This window comes from Heterocephalus glaber, unplaced genomic scaffold (genome assembly GCF_053883595.1).
Source record: "Heterocephalus glaber isolate CG9 unplaced genomic scaffold, H.glaber_assembly_v1.0 deba00001864, whole genome shotgun sequence".
Lineage (NCBI taxonomy): Eukaryota > Metazoa > Chordata > Mammalia > Rodentia > Bathyergidae > Heterocephalus > Heterocephalus glaber.
The window spans coordinates 436,634-445,310 of record NW_028258504.1 but is presented as its reverse complement, the minus strand read 5'-3'; the positions used below and the strand labels follow the sequence as shown (position 1 = coordinate 445,310).

Genomic DNA, 8,677 nt, shown 5'->3' with positions numbered 1-8,677 from the left:
AAGAAAAACCAAATTATTTTCAATATATTCACATATACATTAAAATATAATACAGATCATCAGGGTAAAGCGTCTTGGGTGGGGACGCGCATGGGTCTGTGCGCTGACAGCACCACCAAGGAGGAGACTCAGGTGGAAAGTGGGGTCGAGTCAGGCTTGGCCAGGGTCTTCCCTGGGCTGTTCCCTCTGATGACCTCTAACCACAGCCCAATTGCTTGAAACTAGGGGTCATCTGCAGATGGAGTTCATTTTGTGGCTTTCAGGTGACACCTGCAGGCTTGGGTTCCCAGGGTGACGTGTCAGCACAGCCCGACGGTGGGGGTGGGACAGAGGCCCAAGGAATTTCTTCTCCCAGGCTGGCCTGTCTGATCAGCCGTCCTCTCACCCTGGCCCCACTGGTCACTCTAACTCCATGTCCTCTTTGGGTTTGTAAACAGCCCCAAACTTCTGCATGTACTTCTTTATGTACTCCTTGGTTTTGTTTCACATTCTCATTGCACTCCAGGTCCTCAGGGTTCTTACAGTACTTCAGCTCCTTGTTCATAACACCATGAGTCAGCTTTTGAGCTAAGTGTTTGAAATCCTCAGTTGTGGTGATTCTGCCTACTTTGCAGTCAGATTTCCGGTAAGGGTTCAGGCACTGGACAATGAACTGAGACATCTCTTTTCTGAACACTTCTTTGCTTTTTTTAGCCAGCTCACTGGAAGTGTCTGCTTCTGCTGTCTTGGGCTTTTTTGTTGTCTTCATGGGGTTTTCATCATATGTTGTGGTTCCCAGGTCCATCTCAGCTTCATGCTCAAGGCTGGCATCATCTCCTGGGCTTTCCCAAGTAGGCGGATCCCACTGAGTCTGCCTTGTGATCACATGGTAGTAATAAATCTTCCCTTCTGGATCTCGGGCTGTCTTTCAGTTGGGAGATAAGACAATGGTTTTTGGTTTGGGAGGAGATGGGGGTGGCAGATCCAGTAGATTATTTGTCACAACCATTTCAGGTGGCTGTAAAGGTTGTGGCTGCCCTGGAGTAACAATTGTAGTTACGGCTGCAGTTGGCTGTACCACCACTCCTTGTGGGTGAGCTGTGAAAATTTGCTGTCCCTGGATATACTGAAGACTTGGCTGGGCATAACTCTGTACAATTGGTGGAGTTGTCTGTGAATAAGATGTCATACCATAAACACTTGGACATGTCTGTCCTTGATAATATATGGTTGCTTGAGATTGTTCAGGAGAGTACTGCTGCTGTACATTGACAGATTGTTGGTTTGAATCCGAAACACTATAATTCTGTCCCTGGACTGGGCCTGGGCTTGGTACCAGCATGACAGCAATGCTGGAGTCTCAGTGTACCACACCATCACTCTGGGCCCATACTGTGAACTGGACACTTCCACAGGGGCTGCCACATGTGGCACCACTGGCACTGGTGGAGGGGCAGCAAGGGGTTCTGTAGAATGTCCCACCAAGGGCTGAGCATGATTGTAAGGAGCAGGAGAACACACAGGGTCCATGCTGGGAGTGGGCAGGAGCACCTTTCCAGCATTTGGGTTGCTGGGGTCCACGTAGGCCTGCATGGGATAGCCTGGTGGGTAGCCAGCACAGGGGTGATGGGGGCATTATAGCCAAGAGAGTCATAGGGCAGGGGTGATGTCATTCCCAGATTCTTCAGCTGCTGCTGCTGTTTCTGAGCCTCCCGCTGAGCCACTTCTTGCTCAAACAACTTTCGGCGTTCCTCTGTAGAGAGTTTATTGCGGTCTTTAATTCGTACCTTCTTTTTAGAAGTTGGCGTGTCATACCTGTCATCTGACCTTTTTGTTCCCCGCTCATAGGCAGAAGAAGGTGGTGAGAGGGAGCCCCTTCCTTTTCTCTTTACTCTGAGTCTGCTTATCTGGATCTCTCTCTCTCTCTCTCTCTTGACCTTAGGAGTCTTTGGGGCAGCTGTTTGATCTCTGAGTCCAACAGCATCTCTTCCTCAGTTACTGTGCTCTCCTTTTCAGTTTGACTTTTCTTTGGAATTCGATACACCTCCTTTAGGTCTTTCCAACTGTCCAATAGCTTGGTGGCCAAATCACTTATATCCACTGTTTTATCTAGCTGTTCTTAGCTCCTCTCACTCTCCACATCAGACATGCCCTGAAGAGGCAACTTTAGCACCTAGATTCAATCAGACTGTCTCTTTAGCCTCAGCTACGCAGATTCTGTGCAAGCACTGCCATGCCTCGCTTACAGTACTCGCTTGAAGTAAAGAAGGGAAAGAAAGGCACTGTTCTCCAGGCTGTAAAATAACACAATGGAAGCCAGTTATGGAGCCTCAGCAGGCTTTGGATATCCTCATCCAGAAAGTACTGAAGCAGGCAACAAAGTGGTTACACATAGCACCTGTTACTCTCTTAAACTGGAATACACTTCAGTGAGCCAGGAGAAGCCCAAGTTATAATGGAAGAAGTTGGGCACAATGCCCCATGCCTATAAACCCAGATATTCAGGAGGCTGAGGCAGGAGGATCACAAGTTCAACCAGAGTCAGGGCAAGAGACACTGTCTCAAAAAACAAAAAAAGGCTGGGTGTGATGGCCTACATATGTAATCCCAGCACTCTCAAGGCTGAAGCAGGAGAATCACCATGAATTCAAGGCCAGCCTATGGTACATAGTTCAAGGCCAGCCTGAATTACAGAGCAACACACTCCCCACACTGCTCCCCAAAACGTTTGTGTGTGTGTGTGTGTGTGTGTGTGTGTGTGTGTGTGTGTGTGTGTGTGTGTCAGGGCTGGGGGTCAAACCCAGAATCTGTCTCATAGGCTGGGCAAGGGATTGAAGTTGGGACTCTGCACTTGCAAGGCAGGCAGCACCACTGAGCTAAATCCCCAGCCCCTGGAATATATTTTGTAAAAGTGAGTTAGACTCAAATGGTTCAGGACCCCCAAAACATCCCTGCAAATATGGTGGCTCAGATATGTCCATGTCCAGTGAGAAGGAGCTTCAGGTCTGGGAGGGGGGTGACTGGCCCCTAGTCCTAGAGTGGGTGGTCTGGCTCTAGGACTGGGCTTTGGCCCAGCCTCCTGACGTCCCTTGCCTGGTGTCCCCAGCGTCCACTCAGCAGCCACCATGCAGCCAGTGGGCAAGCAGCAAGACAGCTCTGCTCCAACAGGTGCCAGCTCCACAGCTGTTGTCAGGCAGGGCCCCAGCCTCCAGGCTGTTGTGGGAAGGGCTTTGGGGCCCAACTGTGGGCTACTTTGGCAGCCTTGGCTTACACTGCACACTGCCTGAACCACTGTTTGGAGACAGCACCCTCCAAAGTTCTCCCACAGGATGGGAGATCAGCCCCTGGCCCTCCCTCCTTAGCTTCCTTTTCCCAGCTGCCAATGCCTGGTTCTCACTCCTAGGCCCTGACTGCACTGAATGACAAAGATGCAGCCTATTGGTTATGATTCCTCAGGCCTGTGACCTCAGCATTCTGTGAGGCTGAGGCAGGAGGATCGAAAATTGGAGCACAGCTGGGGCAAAAGAGTGACTTACCAAGACTCTGATTCAGAATACAAACTTTTTAAAGGGCTGGGGATGTAGCTTGGTGTGAAGGTCCTGGGTTCAATCCCCAGTACCACACAAACAAAGGACAAAGATGCAGTGTCAAGCAGTGATTGAAGGAGGAAGACATTGGCAGTGTCACAAGGACTATGTTCCTTCCCAACCTGGGCCAGGAAAACCTAGGCCTCAAGTGGCATCACCTTGGATTTATGGCTTGCCCTCCCAGATCCTCAGTTTCCTCATTTAAAAAATGTGTAAGGCCAGATGTGCTGGTGCCCGGTGATCCTAGCAGCACTCAAGAGGCTGAGGCAGGAGGATCACCATAGTTTGAAGCCAGCCTGGGCTGCATAGCAATACCCTGTCTCAAAAAAGGGTGGGTGGGGTACTACCTGGGGAGGCAGGCAGTTGAGAAGAGTAAATGAGCAGGAAAGAGCTTAGTTCTGACTAGGATTAGGGTTGTTTCATTGTTACATTTTGTTTTGTTTTCTGATAATTCACCATCAGACTTGAGTGGTGAGAAGGCCATCTCTAGGGTGTGGGCCTTTCTGACACCACTTAACATCTCTCATCCAGGGTGACTAGGGCTGCTGACTGTCCCTGCCTGGGGAGGTATGTGGGCTGGTGGGCAGGGTGCACCTACCTCCTCTTCTTGCCTGGGTGCCCGGGGCTTTCTGACAGCTCCAACTGGCTTCCAGACTGATGGGAAGGATGGTGCCCATTACCACTTGGGATCCTTGGCATGGCTTCTGCTGTGGACCACATTTCCCAAGTGGCTCTCTGCCAGGCTGGCATCTTGGTGGCTGGGCTATGCCAAAACCAGCATGAAAATCCCACAGCTGGAAGACAGGGACCATGCAGTGTTCCCAGTCTCCCTCACATTCTGGGGTTGCATTCCTTCCTGCCCGTAGTGCCAGTGCCACCCAGCCTGGCCCAGGGCCTCCACCAGTGCAGAGGAAGGACTGGGGAAGCCCCTCTGGCCTAGGGCTTCAAAGCAGCCCACAGCTGGACAAGGCCATCGGGGCATCAGACCAGGTGGGGACTGGGCAAGGAACCTGGAAGAGGTGACATTTGGGCAGGACCTGGAAGAGAGAGCAGAGAGATAGGAAAGAGGTGTGTTTGGGGCCCAGGGAACAGTTTGTTGGCTCTGAAAGGAGAAAGCACAAGTTAGGGCTCCAGAGATAGGTTTTGGTCACATTATAAATGGCCTTGAGTGTGAAAGGGAGGAGTCCATGGCTAAATGGGAAGGCAGTAAGGAGCCATGGTCAGTTTTGAGCAGGACTGGTCCTGGTGAGCGGAACTGGGGGCCCATGTGGGGCATCCTGGTGTGGACAAAGTCTGAGGAGAGGGATGGTGCCCCCTGAGTGCACTGACACTCCATGCAGCTGCCTGGCTGTGGCCTCTGCTCAGCCACCCCCTACCCTGCTTTATCCACCCTCCCACCTCCTCCCTTCCCCAGAATGACGGTGAATCCCTTTGAATGAGGGGGCCCTGCACCTTCTCCCAAGCTGTCACCAGAGTCCCTGCAGCACAGACTGGGCCCAGCTCAGCCCAGAGCATGACCCTGAGCTGCCATGGGCCCCAAACCCAGCTGTTCCTGCAGCCAGAGGAGAACAATGCAGGAGTGGCAGGGGTTCAGTGCCCCAGGGGCTGTGAGGATCTAGTTAGGGAAGGGCTGGGGGCCAGGCCATGGGCGCACGGGTCTCTGAGCCTTGACCCAAGGTCTGAGGTCCCAGGGAGGGGCAGATGCCACAGAACAGGAGCCCTCAGAATCCTGCCTGGGCCCTGGCTCACTGTCAGTCTTCAGCGGGGTGGAGACGGGCCAAGATGGAGAGTGATGGGGACACTGTTCAGTGCTGGGCTCTAGGAAGAGCACAGAGATGGCAGGAGCCATGACCTTCCAGTGTCTGCCCCCCTTACAGAGTCAGTGAGGGTCCCCTAGGAACTGAGCTGGCTGCAGGGGAGGGGGAATGCCAGGAATTGGAATCAGCACTAGCTGGCACCCTTTCCTCAGGCCTGGCAATTATCTAGTCACAAATCACACAGAAATGGCAGAGTAAGCACTTCTGAGAGCCTGGTGGACCACTGGGGAGGCTGTAAAAATTCAGTCAGCTGTCTGACCCAGTGCTGTGGAGCCAGCCAGACACGGGGAGGCTGGGGTGCAGTGGGGGGCTAGAGGCGGGGCCCCCAGCATCCCTCAGGTTTTGCCCTGAAGTCCTACAGGTCACTGAGGGAGGACATGGGGTCCCTGAGGTGTGGGGGCTCCCTGCGAGTGTCCAGGCTGAGTCTGCAAAGCCTTCCCTGAACCCTCAGGGCCAGCAGGAGGGGCAGCCTCAGAACCTCAAGGCTCTTGGGGAAAATAACAGATGCTGGGCTGTCCAGGAACAGCCACAGTGGTATGAGGGACACCCAGGCCACTTACAAGTTCTGACTTCACCCCCTTGGCTTCGGGCCCCTGGGGAGTTTTGCAGCCATGGAGATGGATTTCTAAGCCCAGGTCCTGGAGGCATCTTGCCTTGGCAAAGGGCAAGATTTGAGCACAGAGAGATTCCACAGATGGTGCTTCTATGATGTCACCCAAGGGCTCTGCCTCAGCCCTGCTGTGTGTCTGGAGTCCTCTGGTGCAGTTCTGGGCGATGTGGGGGGTCAGCAGCACCCTGGCCTCTGCCCATGGGATGCCATTGGTGACCCCCAGCTTTGGGGGTGTGTTTGGTGCAGAACTGGGAGTGGAACTCTGGGACACTCTACCACTGAGCTCCATCCCCTCTCCTGTTTTTATTTTGAGACATTCTGGCTAACTTGCCCAGTCTGGCCTCGAACTTGTGATCCTTCTGCCTCAGCTTAGGGTAGTTGGGGTGGCAGGCATGTGCCACTATGTCCAGCATCATCCCGTTTTCTTTTTTGTTTTTTGAGACAGGATCCCATTATGTAGTTCAGGCTGGCCTCCAACTTACAGCCATCCTTTTGCTTCAGCCTCCAGTGTGCCAGGGTTATGAGCATGTGCCACCACGCCTGTCAACATCACCCAGTTTTGAGAACTAAAAATGTCTCAGGCATTGCCAAATGGCGCCCTTCAGTCTTGCTGGGAAAAATGAAGCATGACCCTGGGATGCGGGACCTGGGGCCTTTGGGGTCTTCTGCTCAGTGCTGCCTCTCACAGGAAGGAGCCATTGTGGGCCCCGTTTTCCACACCACCCCTTTGCAGCTGCTCATCCTCCTGATGCTCCTGGAGTGGAGTCTGGCAGGCTCCCTCACACCCAGATCTCCACTCCGGACCTCCCCTAAGAACCACATTGACCCCCCAGGGCTCCATGCCATGGACACCCCAGGCCAGCCACCACTACTGGTGAAGCCTAGGCAAGAAGGAAAGGGGCACCAGTTTGCCTGGGGCTGTGGCCACCACCTCTAGGCTCCCAGGGAAGAGTCCTGCAGTCCTGTGGGACAAGGACCTGCTCCTGGGGCTGGCACTGCCCTACCCTGAGAAGGAGCACTGGTCTCTGCAGTGGGAGAGATCGAGGAGCCCTGGACAGGAGCACAAAAAGTGCAGGGACAGAGCAAAGCTGCACAGGTAGCTGGAGGTTGGGGGTGGGACAGGCCAGGCCTGGATCTCAGAGGCCCACGGCTGGAGGAGGGGGCCTGGTATGGGATCCCAGATAATGGAAGGGGGTCTCACTAAAGTCAGAGGGGTCTACTAAGGGAGGAGAGGCCTGAGGTGTGGCAGGTAGTGTAGAGGCTGTCAAGGCCAGGATGTGGTGAGGGTGTACAGTCAGGGAGGGAGCCCAGGATGGTCCAGTGCAGGTCATGAACTGTGGGTCATGTATGGAGAATGATAAGATGGTTTGTACAGTGTTCATGGGCACAGGCTTAGGTGTGGGGCTGTGTGAAGCTCCTACACCTTGGGAAGGATTCTTGGGGATAGAGCAGGACAGGTCTCACTGGGACGAGCTTGTCCTTCTCCCTGCCCAGATGACCGTGCTCAAAGGTGAGAAGTGGGGTCTCTGCACATCAGGGGAGTGTGGGAGGGAGGTCAGGGCAAAGCCTGTGGTCACCATGCAGGCTGCGAGGCCCTGGTGGCCTCTCAGGGAGAAGCACCCCACTGGCAGAGTCCACACCCCTCATCAGAGCTAACAAATTGACCCCAATCTTAAAGGTTGATACCCAGCCATAGTGGTCAGTTTCAGAGTTTGTTTTTTCCAAACTGACAGTAGAAATCGGTATGGAGATACCTCAGAAAACTAGGATTGAAAGTCCCATTTGACCCAGCTATTCCCCTGCTAGGTATCTTCCCCAAAGAATTAAAAGAATCACACCACAGTGATATATGTGCACCCATATTCAGAGCAACACAATTTGTAATAGGTAAAACTTGGAAGCAGCCCAATTGCCCATCAACTGGAGGCTTAAAAAGAAACTGTGGGGTTTTTTGTTTTATAAAATAGAGTACTACTCAATTTTCAAAAAATGATAAATTAGAGACATTTATAGCTAAATGGATGTGCATTGAGGTGATACTCTTAAGTGAAATAAATAGGATACACATGTGTAAATAATGCATAGTTTCTGTAGTGTGAGAAACTGAAATTGTAAGCACTAAAACATATGCTAGATCATGTCAAATAGGAAGGAAAGGGGTAAAAGGGAAGGGGAAGTGGAAGGGACAGGGAAAGGAAAGAAGGGAACAGAATATGTATGAGAAAATTAAAAAATGGAAACAAAGTCTTTGTAAGTAGGGAGGGATGGAGGGGTTGAAGGGAGGGCAGGGGAATGGGGAAAAAATAAGAACCAAGAGAGGTTATGCAAAGGTGCAAATTTCCAATGATGAATGTCATTATATTGTATACCTACCATGGACCAAGAGAATCCATTTTTTAAAATCTGCTTAGTGAAACCAGTTGAGGTGGTGTAGTTCTATAATACCAGTACTCTGGGAGGCTGAGGCAAGGGGATTAGGCATTGAAGTCCACATTGAGCAAATTAGCTACTTAGTGAGATCCTATGACAAAATTAAAAAGAAAAATTAAATAGGATGGTGATGTAGTTCAGTGAGAAGATCCCACATTCAATCCCCAGTACTGAAAAGCAAATTACTGATTTGTAAAGTCCCTCAGTCAAGATTCTGCAGGGTCTAGGTGCAAGACTAGACCAGTCCCCTTAGG

General features: G+C 52.0%; 1 pseudogene; it reads right to left on the bottom strand.

Moving 5' to 3' along the window:
- Positions 1-326: 326 nt before the first annotated feature.
- On the bottom strand, positions 327-1,324 carry LOC101707876 (histone-lysine N-methyltransferase SETD2 pseudogene; annotated as a pseudogene).
- Between the last annotated feature and the right edge of the window lie 7,353 nt (positions 1,325-8,677).